Here is a 16574-nt window from a genome sequence, read left to right on the forward strand (position 1 = left end):
TCAAACTCGGTCAGAGAAGAAGATCCCTTGGGTATGGCTCGTCTCTACTCTCTGATCAACCATCACAGAAGGTAGCTACTGTATCTACGTGGGAGAAGAGGCAGAAGATAGAGCAGATGGAGCTGTCAAGCATCAAGAACTCATCAAGGATCAGGAATCCTTCTTGGGGAGCAAGCCAAGATGGAAGGCCCGGATTGATAAAGCTTGGTGAGAAGGGATGAGGAAGAGGTAATTGCATGTTGGATTTTACATTCGGTTCTCTCTCTTCTCTCTCAGTCCGAACCGGTTTGATGCATGAAGAAGAAGAAGTTGGCACGGTTCAACCGTTTCAATCTTGGAGGCTTCCCCTTCTATATTAAGGGTGAATAGCCAAGGCTTGAAGCAAGGAGAGTAAGCACAGAGTTTTCATAGCTACCCAAGCTAACAGGAGTTCTTCTCCTTCAATGTTTTCATTTTGTATTTTCTTAAGTTTTGTCTGTCTTGAGTCTCACGGTGAAAAAGGCAAACAGTGTGAGGTTTGTAAGAAAAAGTTAGTGAGTGGAAAAATACAGAGTGTACAAAATTAAAGAAAAAGTCATAGATGTCCTAGAGGTCCTTTGTACATCTGTGTTGTGTTTCATGATTCTGTGGGAATCCCCTTGCAAGTTGAGTTAGCACTTAGCAGTTGAAAGCTTGGTAGGTGACCAAGTCAAGTTCAGGATTGGGGATAGATTCTGGACTTGTTCCGGATAGGAAGGGTAGTTCCTAGGGAGAATCGGTGTCTGTAATCCGTTTTATTATAGTGAAATTCCATCATTGTTGTGATGGAAACTGGATGTAGGCTGCACTGCACTTAGCAGCTGAACCAGGATGCTTCTGGGTGTGATTCTCTCTTTCTACTCTACTTAAATTCTAATTCTGTTCGTAGGAGAAAAAATTGAAAAATATCTCCTCATTAGTTACAAGACAAAAAGAAAAAGTCTCTTGACTAGTGACGAGACAAAAAACAAAAATATCTCCTTAAGCAGTTTAAAAGGGCAGCAAGATTTACTCAGCGAAAAGGGGTTAAGATTCAACCCCCCTTCTCTTAACCATTGATAACCATCAATTCAAATTATAAAAATTCTATTAAATTCCATCAAATTATTCATCAAATTATAAATTACTAACTCAATCATTATTACATATTCAAAATTAAATTAAAGGTTGCAAATTAAAGTGATACAATAACTTTTGTGCTATTTGATAAAAAAAATTATTAGACACAACTGTCTTAAATCTAGTTACACTCCAAGTCACCAATGACATTAAAGCATTATCTCAATTGAAGAATTTATACAATCTCACACTTATATTAGAAGTCAAAGTAAATGATTTTAACTTTAAAAAAGACTCTCAACTGTTACCAAGATATTTGTCCCAATAAAAAATACTGACACTCGACCCCTATTACAACAAATCTAATAGGTAATACTACAAAAAAATTATTTATTCAAAACATCATTTATGTTGTTCATTTATATTCTTCATTGATTATAGGAACTAACTTCACCAACACTAATATCATCATATCTAGATGACATACCAATCAAGAAATTAAGGAGAAGAAAAAGTTGAATCTAAGACACATCTTCACATGAAGAACATACATACAAAGATGGAACAAAAAAGATAATAGAAAATGTATACAAGTTAACAGTTTAGAAAGAATATGTTTTCATAAGAATCTATGAAAAAAGAAACAAGTCTAACAATAACAAAAAAAGAGAGGACAAACACCACATAAAAAGACTAAGTCCGTCAATTAAAACAAATGCAAAAATAAAAACAACAAATGAAGATGTAGCTTTGTATAACTTTAATATAAAAAAATTTTGTATTATAAAATATTTTAAATAAAAAACATATCAAATTTAATATTAATTTGTATATTTTAATTAATTTTTAAACAATATAATACTTATTAAAATATATTTTATATTATCATTAATTTACCACTCTGTGCATCGCGCGAATATGAATCTAGTGTTATTAAGAATGGTATGAATAGTTGTAAACATTCTAATAAAGCTACAAATAGAATAAAAGTGAGAACTCCATCTTGTATCTCCAGCTCTTTGCAAGGTACCTACTTGATTTGCACCTTGACTTGTTTCTAGCTCATTATTAACAATCAATTTTGTATTTTTAATTTCTTGAACTTCTTGTAGTTGATCATGTCGTTTGTAAGATGCACCAACAATATTAACAATAGCAGTTAATTGTGTGAAAAATTCATGAATTTGAAGTACTTTTCTTTAAGCATCCACCAGTGCTAACTGCAATTTATGAACAAAACAATGGACATAATACGCTTGTCGGGAATCATTAAAAAATAAAGCTTGTAAACCATTTCATTCCCTTCACATATTGCTAGCACCATCATACCCCTGACCTCGAATGTTTTCAATTTAGAGATTATAAATAGAAATCATAAACACTAATTCTTTTTTCAAAGTCAAGGCACTAGTGTCACTAACATGTACAAGATTAAAGAAGCGTTCACGAACAAAACCATCCATGTCAACAAATCTCAAAACAATTGCCATTTGCTCTTTTTTAGATTTATCACGAGTTTCATCAATAATAATACAAAACTTGGCATCTCCAATATACATCTTTTTTAATTGAATTTCTCACCATTGTAGCAAGAATATGTAGAATTTTCTTCTAAACATTGCTTGAAGTATATTTAGCAAATCTAGGAGCATTTTCCAAAACAAGTTTTTGAACACTACTATTGTAAGACCCCAAAAACTTTTAACAATTCAATAAAGTTACCTCGATTATATGAACTCAAACTTTCATCATGCCCCCTATAAGCACAACCTTGAAAAGTCAACCATCTAATACAATCAATAGATACTCTAAATCTATGTCGATTATTCTCAATTTTCTCTGATATTTTTGTTTCATAAGTATATCAACATGTTGTGATTGTTTCATCAAATCATCACATGATTTTGTTGCCTTGTGATGGAACGAATTAGGACATTTGTCAATATGATTTAAAAGAGGAAAATCCTTTCCACTATTTATCTTCTTCCAATTCTTGAAGCCATTTTCAATGAAGGCATTTGAACCTGTGTTGATTGAAGATTTCTTAGCAAATAGGTAGCATGGTAAACAATATACAACATCATCTTCAATAGAATACTCTAACTATGAAGGGTATAATTCAAACCAAAAAGCTTGAAAACGACGACGATAACTTGTATCGCTCGAGAATGGATAATTGTCAAGTATTGGTTGATTCGTTCCAGCTTTGAGATAAGCTCGATGAATTTCATCTCTTAGATGAAACTTTCAAATCATTGGTCGAATTCCCGTATCTCTTACCAAATGACATACTTCCATTTGTTCAAGATTAAGTCGTGGGCACTTTGACTTTGAACTATCTTGTTGAGGATCTAAAGTATTGACGTTTGATGCCTCAAGTGTTGAAGAAGTTGGTTGTTGATGTAACAATATTAGAAACATTTTCACTCTTTTTGCCGATCTTTTTAAAAAAGAGTCTATTGTTTTTATCTTACCCATAATTCAACTAAAATTCTATAATTGAGAATATACATAGATAAATATTATGCAACTTAGCAAAATTTAATTAATTTTATTTTTTACAAATCAATAATATCAATATCACAAACAATTAATAATAAGAAAAAAATTAAGAAAATATATGCTAGGTTAACATTATAATTGTATAATTATTATCTTCAATTTTTTTTCAAAAACTAAAATTACTATTATGAAACTATAAACTAAACAAATACATAAACTTAAGGTGGAAGGCTAAAGTTATCAATTAAACTTTTTAAAAAATAACAAACTTTGAATTTTAATATATATTAATATTCATTAATATATTTTGATAAAAAAAATTATGATAATAGTATAACCTTTAAAACTCTCATTGCTCTTTATTTTTCAATGATAAAGACTATATATCTTTTTACAGTATAAACATTGTTGTGTCACCAGTGTCCATAAAATGACTTCTTAACAAATAACAATTACAATTTACAAGTCAAATAAAAAAAAAAAGAAGATGGACATATTAATACGGAATTAATTAAAGCAAGATTCATAAAAAAATAACTTACAAAGACAAAAAAAAACAAAAAAAAAGAAAAATAAGTGAATGATTGTTTTATTTTTTATTTTTTTGGTTAGAGACTTAGAGAGTGACACTAAGAAAGAGAGAAGAAAGAACATATTTATAATTTTTGATTCAATTTAAAAATACATCATATAATAAATGATTTATTAGGGTTTTTTTTTACTTAAAACTACAATTAGTCCATGGCTCAAATTAAGTCCATGGTCTAAACTAAATCCATAAAGTCTGAATAAGTAGGAAGGTCATATATTTTTAACTTAGAAGACCACTCTTTTTTTTGTTTTTTAATAAAGAAAGTATTTTTTTGGAGCCACTGCCTCCCCACCTTAGTATGTAACTTCGTCCTTGATACCATTATAATCAATTTATTATGATGAAACTTTGTGTTTCATCAAGATGGATCTACTTTATTTGGTTATGTTCAACTAACTTTTATATACTTATCAACTGAAGTGAGGGATCTAATAACGTTAAAAAATTTTGCAGTATACGTCATTAGTCAATACCACACAAAGAGAGTGAGATAAATTCATTATAGATATTCGATGGAGGTAGACGACACTTTTATTTAAAAAATATATTATGTTATTCACAGTGTGTATTTAATTTTTTATTATTATCTTATTTTTCATAGATGATACTTTTTATTATTATTTTAATATGTCATTATCACTTCTAATATATTTTTTTGTTGGATGTAGGTATCGAATATGTTGAATTTGAAAAAATAAAAAACAATAATTTGATGATGATTAACATTATAGTTTTAGGTTAAAAGCCCAAAAGTGTGGTTGATATATGTATTTAGTGTGTAGAAAATTAAAATATGTTAAACAGGTCCAAAACTCCCAAGAGCCAGCACTTATTCTCTTCTCTGTCCCATATCCAATGTGCTTAACACTCTAACTAAACACTCTCTTCTCTCTTCGGATTGTAACCTACGTGACTAACTTTAAATCAAGGATGAAAAGTTTCACAAACAAAAGCTATGTTCAAATTAGGGTTTCATCAAAATAAACAAGGTGATCACCAAGTCTCAACATCAAAGAGAAAAAAAGAAGAAAAAGTCAAATGCTGGTGCCAAAAGCAAAAATCAAATCAAAGGCTGAAAAAGAAGAAAAACTAGCATAGCAATTTTATTTTTGTGCAACCACTCTAGCTTGTTGAAGCTGCCCTCTTTCTGCTACACATTTTTTGCTAAAAAAAAAGAAAATGAAGGTTGCCCTTCTCCGTTGCAAATAAAAGGTCACAATTGAAACTTGGAGCTAAAGAATGGATTAATGGTTTATATTTTTGAAGTCAAAGAAAAAGATAGAAAGAGAAACAGCTAGGTAAAGATTCAAGCCAACTCTACAAACCATGAATCATTGTCGTTATCTCATCTCTCCTTTGCGTCTCTGCTTTGAATTGTAGGAAAGAAGAACAAATTCAAAGGTGTTCAACCAAGCTCAAATTTTGGAAGCTTTACTCTTATTTAAAAGGATAAACGGCCAAAAATTGAAACGAGTATAATGAGCACACTGTTTGATTCTTCATAGATTTTGAGCTACATCTTTTTCTCTTTCATGATTTTACATTGAATTTTCTTTTCTTCAATTTTATTTTTCTTTGTTTTCAAATCAATGAAAAAAGGCAAATTTGAGAGGAATCAGTAAAATCCATTAAAAGAAAGGACAAAGAGAGTAATCATGGAGAAAAATCAAAAAATTATTTCAATTTTTTTGTATTTATTTCTATTTTATATTCATGATCTTGAGAGGATTTCCTTACTAAGTTGGGTGAGCACTTAGTGGATCAAAGTCTAGGAGTGAATCTAGCCAAATCAAGTTTAGGTAGAAGTTTGGTTTGTCCCTGATAGGACTAAGTAGAATCTTTGAAAATTGGTGTTTGTAATCTTTGAAAAAGATAGTGAAAATTTCACCACATCTGGATGTAGGCCACATTGCACATGGTCACATTGCACATGGTGGTTGAACCTGGATATATGGCTGTATAATTTTCTATTCTTTGTTCTATTTCTATTTTTCATTTGATATGAGACAAAATGAAATTATCTCCTTCCTAATTGATCTCACAGACATCACAACAACTCAGTGTATACAAAAGGAACTTGTTTGCTTTGTTACTAATCATTTGTCAAGAGACAAAACTAAATTGTCTCCTGCATAATCAATATTGTAGACTCAACAACAACACTGACTTAATCCAGTGTAAAGTTAAAGTGTAAAAAATTAAAAAAGACCATAGATTCAACCCCCCTTCTTTAGGACATTGAGAACCTTCAGAATACATGATAATGAAGACATACGTCTAATCACGGGTTGACACAATCATTTTGTAAATGCCCATCTGTTGGTCGACTTGTGTGGGAGGACTTCTTTAGAAGTTGGTGATGAGAACTCCACAAGTGGGGCACCTAGAACAAATATCAAGAGGTTGATGGTTGATCTGAACATGCCACCTGAGGGAAGTGAAGGAGGGTCAAATCCTGAAGGTTACAATTATGGGATGTTGGCAGATTTTGAAATCCATAATAGTTTTGCGATCAGAGATCCAATGATGGATTCTTTTCAAATTAACCATGTGTTCAATGGTGAAATAGTAGAGGATGAACTTGTGGATATACCAAATGAGGAGGATGAAGAGATAAACAACTTCATAGTCTCACAAGTCATGCTGACATAGTCTGCTATTTTCAGACTGTACAATCATCCTGTTCACTTTTTCATGTTGAACCTTGAATCAATGAATTGAGATTGGTCTTTTGATCAAGGAGGCCTCAAAGATAATCTAACAAATAAGTTTGAGATTGGACAACAATTTGAAAACAAAAAAGAAGTCATTGTGGCAATTAAAATGTATAATATCAAGAGAGCTATAGAATACAAGATATTAGAGAGTGATGAGTTAAAGTATGTTGTACAATGCACTCAGTTTGGGTTGGTTTGTCAATAAAGCATGTGCCTTTTTTATCGCCAAAGCAGAAAAAATAGGAGGTAAGAAGATACAATGACCCTCATTCTTGCATGCAAACATCATTAGGTTAGACCATGGAAGGCTAAACTCGAAGGTAGTAGCTTAACACATATTCAAAATGGTCAAAACAGATCAAATGATTAGTATAATAGTTCTTCAAGGATTTGTTGAGAATCACTTTGATTACAAAGCGTCTTATAGAAAAGTTTGGCTTGCAAAGTAGAGAATTATTATCAGGATATATGGAGATTGGAAGGAAGTGTACAACGAACCTCCTAGGTGGTTATTCGCAATGCAAATGTACTTATCCGGTAAGATTTATTACATTGCATTCAATTATATATGGTTGCTTATATTTTAATATGTTCCAACAACTATGGTAATTTAGGTACTTGGTGCAACTTGTAACACAAGGTGATAATAACAGTGCTATGTTTCGTTAGGTATTTTCAACGTTTCCTCCTTGTGTAGAGGATTTTAAGCATTGTAAACCACTTATCTCCTTGATAGCACTCACTTGGATGGATCATTAATGTGTCGCGGGACATAGGCTGAAGGTGGTGGAGAGGCATGTGGTTCGGAATTTATAACCCACAAACTAACTGGCAAGTTCACCAGGTCGTACCAAGTAATACCTCAGGTGAGTGAAGGTCGATCTCACAAGGATTAATGGATCAAGCAATAGTAGTCAATTGATTATTCTAGTCAAATAATCAAAATTTAGGATTTTAATAGCAAATAACATAAAAACAGAGAATTAAATAAAAACAAACTAAAATTGGTTAAGAAAATAATATGATAAAGATAGTTAAGGTGTCAGAGATATTTAAATTTTTGAATTAATATTCAATGTTAACTACCTTGATCTTGCAAAGATTATGTTTATGACAAACTATATGTGACTAAACCCTAATTCTTTATACCTTTTTAGTCTCCTCTAACCTTCATCAACCGCCAATTCCTTGGTCACTTGATTCCGAATAGAGAGTCAAGTTCAAAACTAGTTTATGAGCCATACAAACCCTAGATGCCAAAAAATAAGATGATTATATGTCACATATCGCGTTAAATCCAGATAACTAGAGAGTTGTGAGAAATTGATTTCAAGATGTAATTCTAATGATATAACTTTTCCAAGATTCAAATAGAATTCAAGTTGAATTAGAGTTATTTTCCAATAATCACTAATTCTTAGGATGAAGAACGAAATCAATTCTTAAACAATAATCAAAACATTAATCAAGAGTAGAAGAACAAATAATCATTAATCCATCAAAGTAAATAGAGCTCCTAACCTTAACAATGGAAGCTTAGCTCCTCATGGAGAAAATAAACCCTAATAGAGAAAAGTATAAAAGTGCGGAATGAAAATTAGGAGAGCCGAGCCCGAAGGGCTGAAACTTTTCTTTTTATATCTAATCCTAATTAATATAAAATATATTTTCTAAAACTAAATAATATTTTTCCTAATTATAATTAAAATAAATGTTTTAATCAGTAATCAAATAAAAGTCTCGTGCATTGCTTCAATTCTCCAGGGAGTGTTAGGTGCCACCCAGGCAGTCTTGAAGATGAGTTGTTGAGGTTGAACTGGCGCCTAACTTCAAATTCTTGAAGTTAGGCGCCACTATGCCAGTGTACTTTTTAAGAAAGGGTAAACTATTATATATCGTTGGAAATTCATGGAAGTTAGCTTTCCAATGTCGCTAGAATCACGTCAATTGAACTTCTATAGTTTAAGTTATTTCTGTTTTAGTGCAAGGAGGTCAGGGTTGACAGCATTATTCGCTTTCTTCCTTTTCTACTACAAAACTTCGTCAAATCCATCCGAATGCTACCTGAAATAAACAGAAATTGCAAACAACTCAAAGTAGCATTCATAGTGGCTAAAGGTAATTAAATCTTGATTAAACTTAATAATTCAAATGCAAATTCATTAAGAAAAGATATGAAAGATGCTCATGCATCAGCATGCATTTATGCAAAATAGCTCTATGTGGTGTGGTTAGGTATCCCTAGACGTAGCTCCCTAGAAGCCCATGACATCGATGGATGGGTTGAGAAAAATCTGAATCCAATCTAGTATAAACTCAGTCTGAGTGTTGAGATCCTGTGTTTGGAGCTTGGGATGATAAGATTGTAAAGTAGACAAATCCTTCTGGCCAAATATAGGATCAAAAGGAATCTTCCATTGATGATTGAGGTCTACCTCTGATGCCTTCCCCTGATGACTAAGCCCGAGATTTGATGACTGTGTCGGATGTGGTGGTCTGAGTGTCAAATAATCCACAAGGATGGTTCCTCTACTATCTGTCATAGCTTGCAGCCTCCTCTACTATCTGCGATACAATAACCGTATGTTCCTTTACTCTTTGTAGGCCAATGAGAGAATGGCTAGCGAGCCGCACTAGCCTCACGCCTAAGATGCGCTCTGTCCCGTCTCCCTCTTCGTGGTCGCACTTGTGGGAGTTTGTCATTCTCCGGCTTATGCAATTGTGGAGCAAGTGGGTGGTCAACTGGTAGATTCTCAAGGATGTCTCCAACCGCAACATCTAGCTGGTCACCTAATCCTACCAAAACTAGATGTGCCTATCAAAAGTACCATCATAGATATTCCTGTGATGGGTGCAGATCAAATGCATGATGTATAAAGATGTGATTGTTCAACTGAGCCTCCCACATCTTGTACCAGTCTCTTAAATAATCAGGGTACCACTCGACTTTACCAAGTCTACTATCATGTCTATATAGCTCCTCGATGTTTGGTGGCGTTGTAGAAATGTACTGCAAACTACTGAATTGCCTGACAATAGGATCCATCTAATGCCATCCCATGATCCCAAAGCACAATAGTGGACACATGACAACATATGAGGGTTTAGCCTGTACTACCCTTGATGGAACCATGTTCTGGATACGTGAGTCAATATATGGAGTCCAGTCAATTTGTACACATTGCCAAGACAATATACTCAATATTAAGGTAAGAGCAAAATAAAATCGATGCACAACAATATTTAACTAAATATGCAACTAATTAGATATATTATAAATCCCAATGTTGTTCAAAATCTGTCTTTAAGATCGAAGCTTGGTCTATGCAGTGTCATTTCACAGCTTGTGACACACATACACCTATAATATAATGATATATTAAAATTTATACAACCATAAACATTAACTTACATGACAATAAAACATAATTTTTTAAATGCATATAATACCTCTCTATAAAAAAAATAGTCACTGCCCGAATTTGTTAGATCGACATCTACGAATGTTATGATATGCCCAAGACAGAAGCAACTCCCATATCTACCTAAGTTTTATTGACTATAATTGGTGGCACGGCACACGTGAGGATACAACCACGCAAGCACAGCTGAATTTCATGATGGCTTGTCACAGCAGTACAGATCCTATAAAAGAATCCCAACATCCAGTGTCTCTGAACCACGATAAGTTGAAAGTTCATTTATTCTGCTCCTGTCTGTGGTAGGGCATGGTATACATGTCCTAGTAGCTGCTGACACAGATCCTTCATGAAACATCCATCGTAGAAATGCTATCATCCACCAATACAGCCATTAATAGGATCTCCATCAATATTAAGATCTAATTGATATGCCACATCATGTAGGGTAATGGTTATCTTTCAATAGGGTAGGTGAAAAGTGTGAGACTCTAGCAGCCATTTCTCGATCAATGCAGAATCTAAAGTCCAACCATAGTCCTACTGAATCATGTAGACTACATGTTCAAAATCAATATATCTGAGGTATATCCTAATATGCTCGTTGAGTCTTGCCAGTAAATTTCGTTACGTCCATAACGCCCTATTAGGCTAAAATTTTTTTTATGTCAAATTCATGTTTAAAATAATATAAATTTTATATTCATTAAAGACATAACTTAAATGTTATACCAATTGTCTAAGTCTGCTAGCAATATGCTTTACCTGATCTAAGCTATAAAAAATGTTCTCGTAATTTAGTAAGTTTTGCTCTATCAAAGTAGCTAAAATAAAATATTTAAAAATTAATATCAATAACTTTCAATTATTTTACAACTAACAATGACTCTAAATACTTAAATAATTAATATCAATAATTCTAAATAATTAAAACTAAAAAATATAAAAATTAAAACATATTAAATCTACATAACAAATTTAAATAATTAATAAAATATGTTTAGTACTTAACACTAATTTTTAAATAATTAAATCTAAATAATTATCTCTATATTAATATTTAACATTAGTCTTTACAAAATATCTCCTCTGAATTTAAATAAATAACATTAAATAAATTACATATAAAAAATAACTTAAAAATAAAGGAATAGTTTACAAAACTTATTTGAAAGTTGACGTGAGATGAGAGAATAGGAAAATAAATATTGAAAGTGATTTTTTATTGTGAGAAAAATGGAGGATTATGTCTTTATATAGTTGGGTGAATTTTTTAAAGTTTGTGGAACCTATGGGCGAACTTCAATGATTTTATAGAATTTGCTGCTGATCTGGTTTAATTTAGTCCAATATTCATAATTTTGCCGATCTGTTGGGCAAACTTGTTATAACTTAAAAAAAAATTTTAATATATAATGGGAGAATAATTTGTTATTGTTGTGATAAGATCTTATGCGGATGCTCATTTCCAATGAAGCTTAGTCTATCAAGGATGACTTTATTTATTGTAGTTTGAAAATATGTCATCATGTGCACATATAAATAGAGGCTTAAGCCTCTGTATAACAACACACATCAATAACAAATACTCTTCTCTCCTTCTTTATATTATTACTTCTATTCTCTCACTTCTTTTATTTTACAAGTATTTTTAAATATTCTTTTCTATTACTCTTTACATATAATATTAGTAAATATATTAATCATATTTATTATATTGAGATAGTAATTGTAGTACTAGAGTCTTCTACTCATACTTCTTTATTTTATATTTATTTTACAACTTTATTTTACAACATGTTATCAGCACGAGACTCTTATTAAATTTTAGGAAGACTTCAGGTAACAAATTTTTATTATGTTGAATCTCTTTCATCTTGAATATAATGCTTTTGATATATCTGAAAATAATTATTTACCATGGATATTAGATGTTGAAATCCATCTTGATTCAATTGATCTTGAAGATACCATTGAGGCTGAAAATAATACATCTCAGAAGGATAAAGATAAAGCCATATTTTTTTCTTCGTCGTTATCTTGAAGTATGATTGAAAAATGAATATCCCACATTAAAAGATCCTGCAGATCTGTGGAAAGACTTTGAAAAAGGTATAATCATGAAAAAACGGTGATACTTCCTCAAGCCCGATATGTTAAAGAAAATTTTCTCGATCTTCCATGCCTCTCAAATGTGCTCCTGCAGCAACAGTATCGAGAAAAAGAATTTAAAAATATTTTGAGTTAATTTCTTGCCTTTTTTGTTGCTGAATGCAACAATGAGTTATTTTTGAGAAATCATGAAGCGCGCCCAGCTGGCGTCGCCCCATTTCCTGAAGCAAATGCGACAAATCATAACCCCAAAAGAGGTAAATGGCAAGATTTTGATAACAAAAAATGTTATAGAAAGAAAATGAATTATGTTCACAAGAAAGGATCTCACCAGAAGTCGGATAAAAGAAAGAAACAATGGGCATAGTATATCTATTGAGGATAAATGCCTCCATTGTGGTGGAAAGGGCCATTGGTCACGTACTTGTCGTACCCCAAAGCACCTAGTTGATCTTTAATAAGCATCTTTGAAAAATGATGACAAAGGAAAGGAAACAAATTTTGTTTCAAATGATGAAAATTCCACCACTCATTATGATGTATCTAATTTCACTAAGGATTCTCAAGGTAATATTGGCTATTTGATCAATGATGAAATAGTTTGATATGTGTATGTGTTTGTTAAGTATTCATGTGAATAATTTTACTGTGCATGTACTTTTACTCATTTTATTATTATTATTATTATTATTATTATTATTATTATTATTATTGAAGAAAAATGACAAGGACATATCTGAAGATATTTGCCTTGCGGATAGTGCAAGTTCGCACACTATTCTTAAAAGTGATATATATTTTACCCATCTTGTGCCAAAAAAAAGAGTATGTTAATATTATTATTGGCTCGGACAATGTGATAGAAGGCTTCAGAAGAGCTATAATTTTGTTTCCTGAAGGAACAAAATTTGTAATAAATAATGCACTATTATCTACCAAGTCTCTGAGGAACTTGTTGAGTTTCAAAGATATTCGCCGAAATGGATATCATATTGAAACAATGATTGAGGGAAATCATGAGTATTTATGTATCACAACTCATGATTCAAATAAAAAGGTTATATTAGAAAAGTTGCCCCCACTTTCATCTGGGTTGTATTATACCAAAATTAGTGCAATTGAATCACATGACATTGTAAACCAAAAGTTTACTAGCCCAAATGAATTCATAACTTGGCATAATAGATTGGGTCATCCGAGAACAACCATGATGAGGAGAATTATTGAAAACTCTCATGGACATTCACTAAATAAGCAAAAGATTCTTAAATCTGGTGAATTTTGTTGTGCTGCATGTTCTCAAGGGAAGTTAATTTTAAGGCCATCACCAGTAAAGATTGGATTTGAGTCCCCTGAATTCCTAGAAAGGATTCAAGGTGATATATGTGGACCTATTCATCCACCATGTGGATCTTTTAGATATTTTATGGTTCTGATAGACGCAGCTTCGAGATGGTCACATGTGTGCTTATTATCTTCTCGCAACCTGGCGTTTGTGAGATTACTGGCTCAAATTATTCGATTAAAAGCACAATTTCTAAAAAATCCAATCAAAGCAATTCGTCTTGATAATGCTTGATAAGTGTTGAACATCCAGTAGCTTATGCTCACACACAAAATGGGTTAGCAGAATCACTTATTAAACGCCTCCAATTGATTGCTAGACCCTTACTTATGAGAACAAATCTCCCAACCTCGGTTTGGGGCATGCTATTTTACATGCCGCAGCACTTATTCGTTTGAGGCCAACGAGTTACCATCAGTTCTCTCCTTTGCAATTAGCTTTTGGCTAGCAGCCAAATGTCTCCCATTTAAGAATATTTGAGTGTGCAATATATGTTCCCATTGCAGCACCTAATCGCACCAAAATGGGACCCCAAAGAAAATTGGGGATATATGTTGGATATGATTCTCCCTCTATAGTGAGGTATCTTGAGATACAAACTGAAGATGTATTTAAAGCCCGGTTTGCGGATTGTCATTTTGATGAATCAAAATTTCCAACATTAGGGTGAGAGAATAAGCTTCCTGAAAAGGAACTTAATTGGAATGCATCATCATTGATGCATTTAGATCCTCGATCAAGGCAATGTGAACTAGAAGTTCAAAAGATTATACATTTGCAAAGAATAGAAAATGAGTTGCCTGATGCATTTTACGATACAAAGAGGATAACCAAATCTTATATAGCAGCGGAAAATGCCCCAATTCGAATTGATGTCCCAGTAAGACAAGTAGCCATTGAGGCAAACTCACGCTAGAAGTGTGGCAGGGCAGAAAATGCCCCAATTCGAATTGATATCCCAATAGGACAAATAGTCACTGAAGTAAATACACGCCAGAAGCGTGGCAGGCCTGTCGGTTCCAAAGATAAAAATCTTCGAAAAAGAAAAGAGGTAAATACTATTTCTGTTGAAAAAGACATAGTAGAGACACCTGCAGTTGTCCAAAATTCTGATATAATGTTAACGCCAGAAGATGTTCAGGTACCTGAAAATTGTGAAAATGACAAGATCTCGATAAATTATGTCTTTACAGGAGATAAATGGGACCGAAATAAGACAATTGTCAATGAAATATTTGCATATAATATGGCATTAAATATCATGCATGAAAGTAAGGATCTTGAGCCAAGATCAGTCGAAGAATGCCGACAAAGGAATGATTGGCCAAAATGGGAAGAAGCCATGAAGGCTAAATTAGACTCACTTGCAAAACGTGAAGTCTTTGGACCTGTAGTCCGTACACCTGCAGATGTAAAACCTGTTGGATACCGATGGGTATTTGTGAGAAAACGAAATGAGAAAAATGAAGTTGTGCGCTATAAAGCTCGACTTGTAGGACAAGGTTTTTCACAAAGGTCCGGTATAGATTATGAAGAAACGTATTCCCCTATAGTGGATGCGATAACATTGCGTTATTTGGTCAGTTTATCTGCATATCATAAACTGCATATGCATTTAATGGATGTGGTAACCGCCTATTTGTATAGCTCATTAGATCGGGATATCTTTATGAAAGTCCCTGAAGGATTAAAGATATCTAAACCATCCAATGAATATTCGCAAGGGTTATACTCAGTCAAATTGTAAAGATCTTTATATGGTCTGAAGCAATCTGGACGAATGTGGTATAATCGTCTTGCTGAGTATCTGGCCAAAAACGGATTCAAGAATGATGATATCTGTCCATGTGTTTTCATAAAGAAATCTGTATTTGGATTCATTATAATTGCTGTGTACATTGATGATTTAAATATCATTGGGACTCCTGAAGAGATTCCAACAATTATAAAAACTCTGAAAGAAGAGTTTGAGATGAAAGATCTTGGAAGGACTAAATTTTGTCTTGGCCTGCAGATCGAGCATACAAAAAATGGGATCTTTATTCATCAAGTGACATACACAGAGAAGATCTTGAAAAGATTTTATATGGATAAGTCACATCCTTTGAGTACCCCAATGATCGTAAGATCTTTGGATGTGGAAAAGGATCAATTCCGTCCTAAAGAAGAGAACGAATATATCCTTTGTCCTGAAGTACCATATCTTAGTGTCATTGGAGCGCTGATGTATCTTGCTAATAATACGCGACCTGACATATCATTCGCGGTGAATTTACTAGCAAGATATAGTTCCTCTCCAACCAAAAGACATTGGAGTGGAATCAAACAGATCTTTCGATATCTTCATGGAACGGTTGATATAGGGTTGTTTTATCCCTATGGATCTAAGTCACAACTAGTTGGCTATGCAGATGCCGGATACTTGTCTGATCCACATAAAGGGAGATATCAAACAGGATACCTGTTTACATATGGTGGTACAGCTATATCATGGAGGTCCACGAAACAGACGATAGCAACAACCTCCTCTAATCATGCTGAAATACTAGCAATTCATGAAGCTAGTCGCGAGTGTTTTTGGCTGAGGAGCCTGATTCAATATATTCTGTTATCATGTGGACTGACTGATCATAAGATGGCTCCAAAATACAGCATGTATTGCTCAACTTAAAGGCGGATATATCAAAGGTAATAGAATAAAGCATATTTCTCCAAAGTTCTTCTTCACTCATGATCTTCAAAATCAAGGGACAATTGATGTCCAACAGATCCGCTCAAGTGACAATCTGACAGATTTGTTCACAAAGTCA

The sequence above is a fragment of the Arachis duranensis genome, chromosome 5 (genome assembly GCF_000817695.3).
Source record: "Arachis duranensis cultivar V14167 chromosome 5, aradu.V14167.gnm2.J7QH, whole genome shotgun sequence".
Lineage (NCBI taxonomy): Eukaryota > Viridiplantae > Streptophyta > Magnoliopsida > Fabales > Fabaceae > Arachis > Arachis duranensis.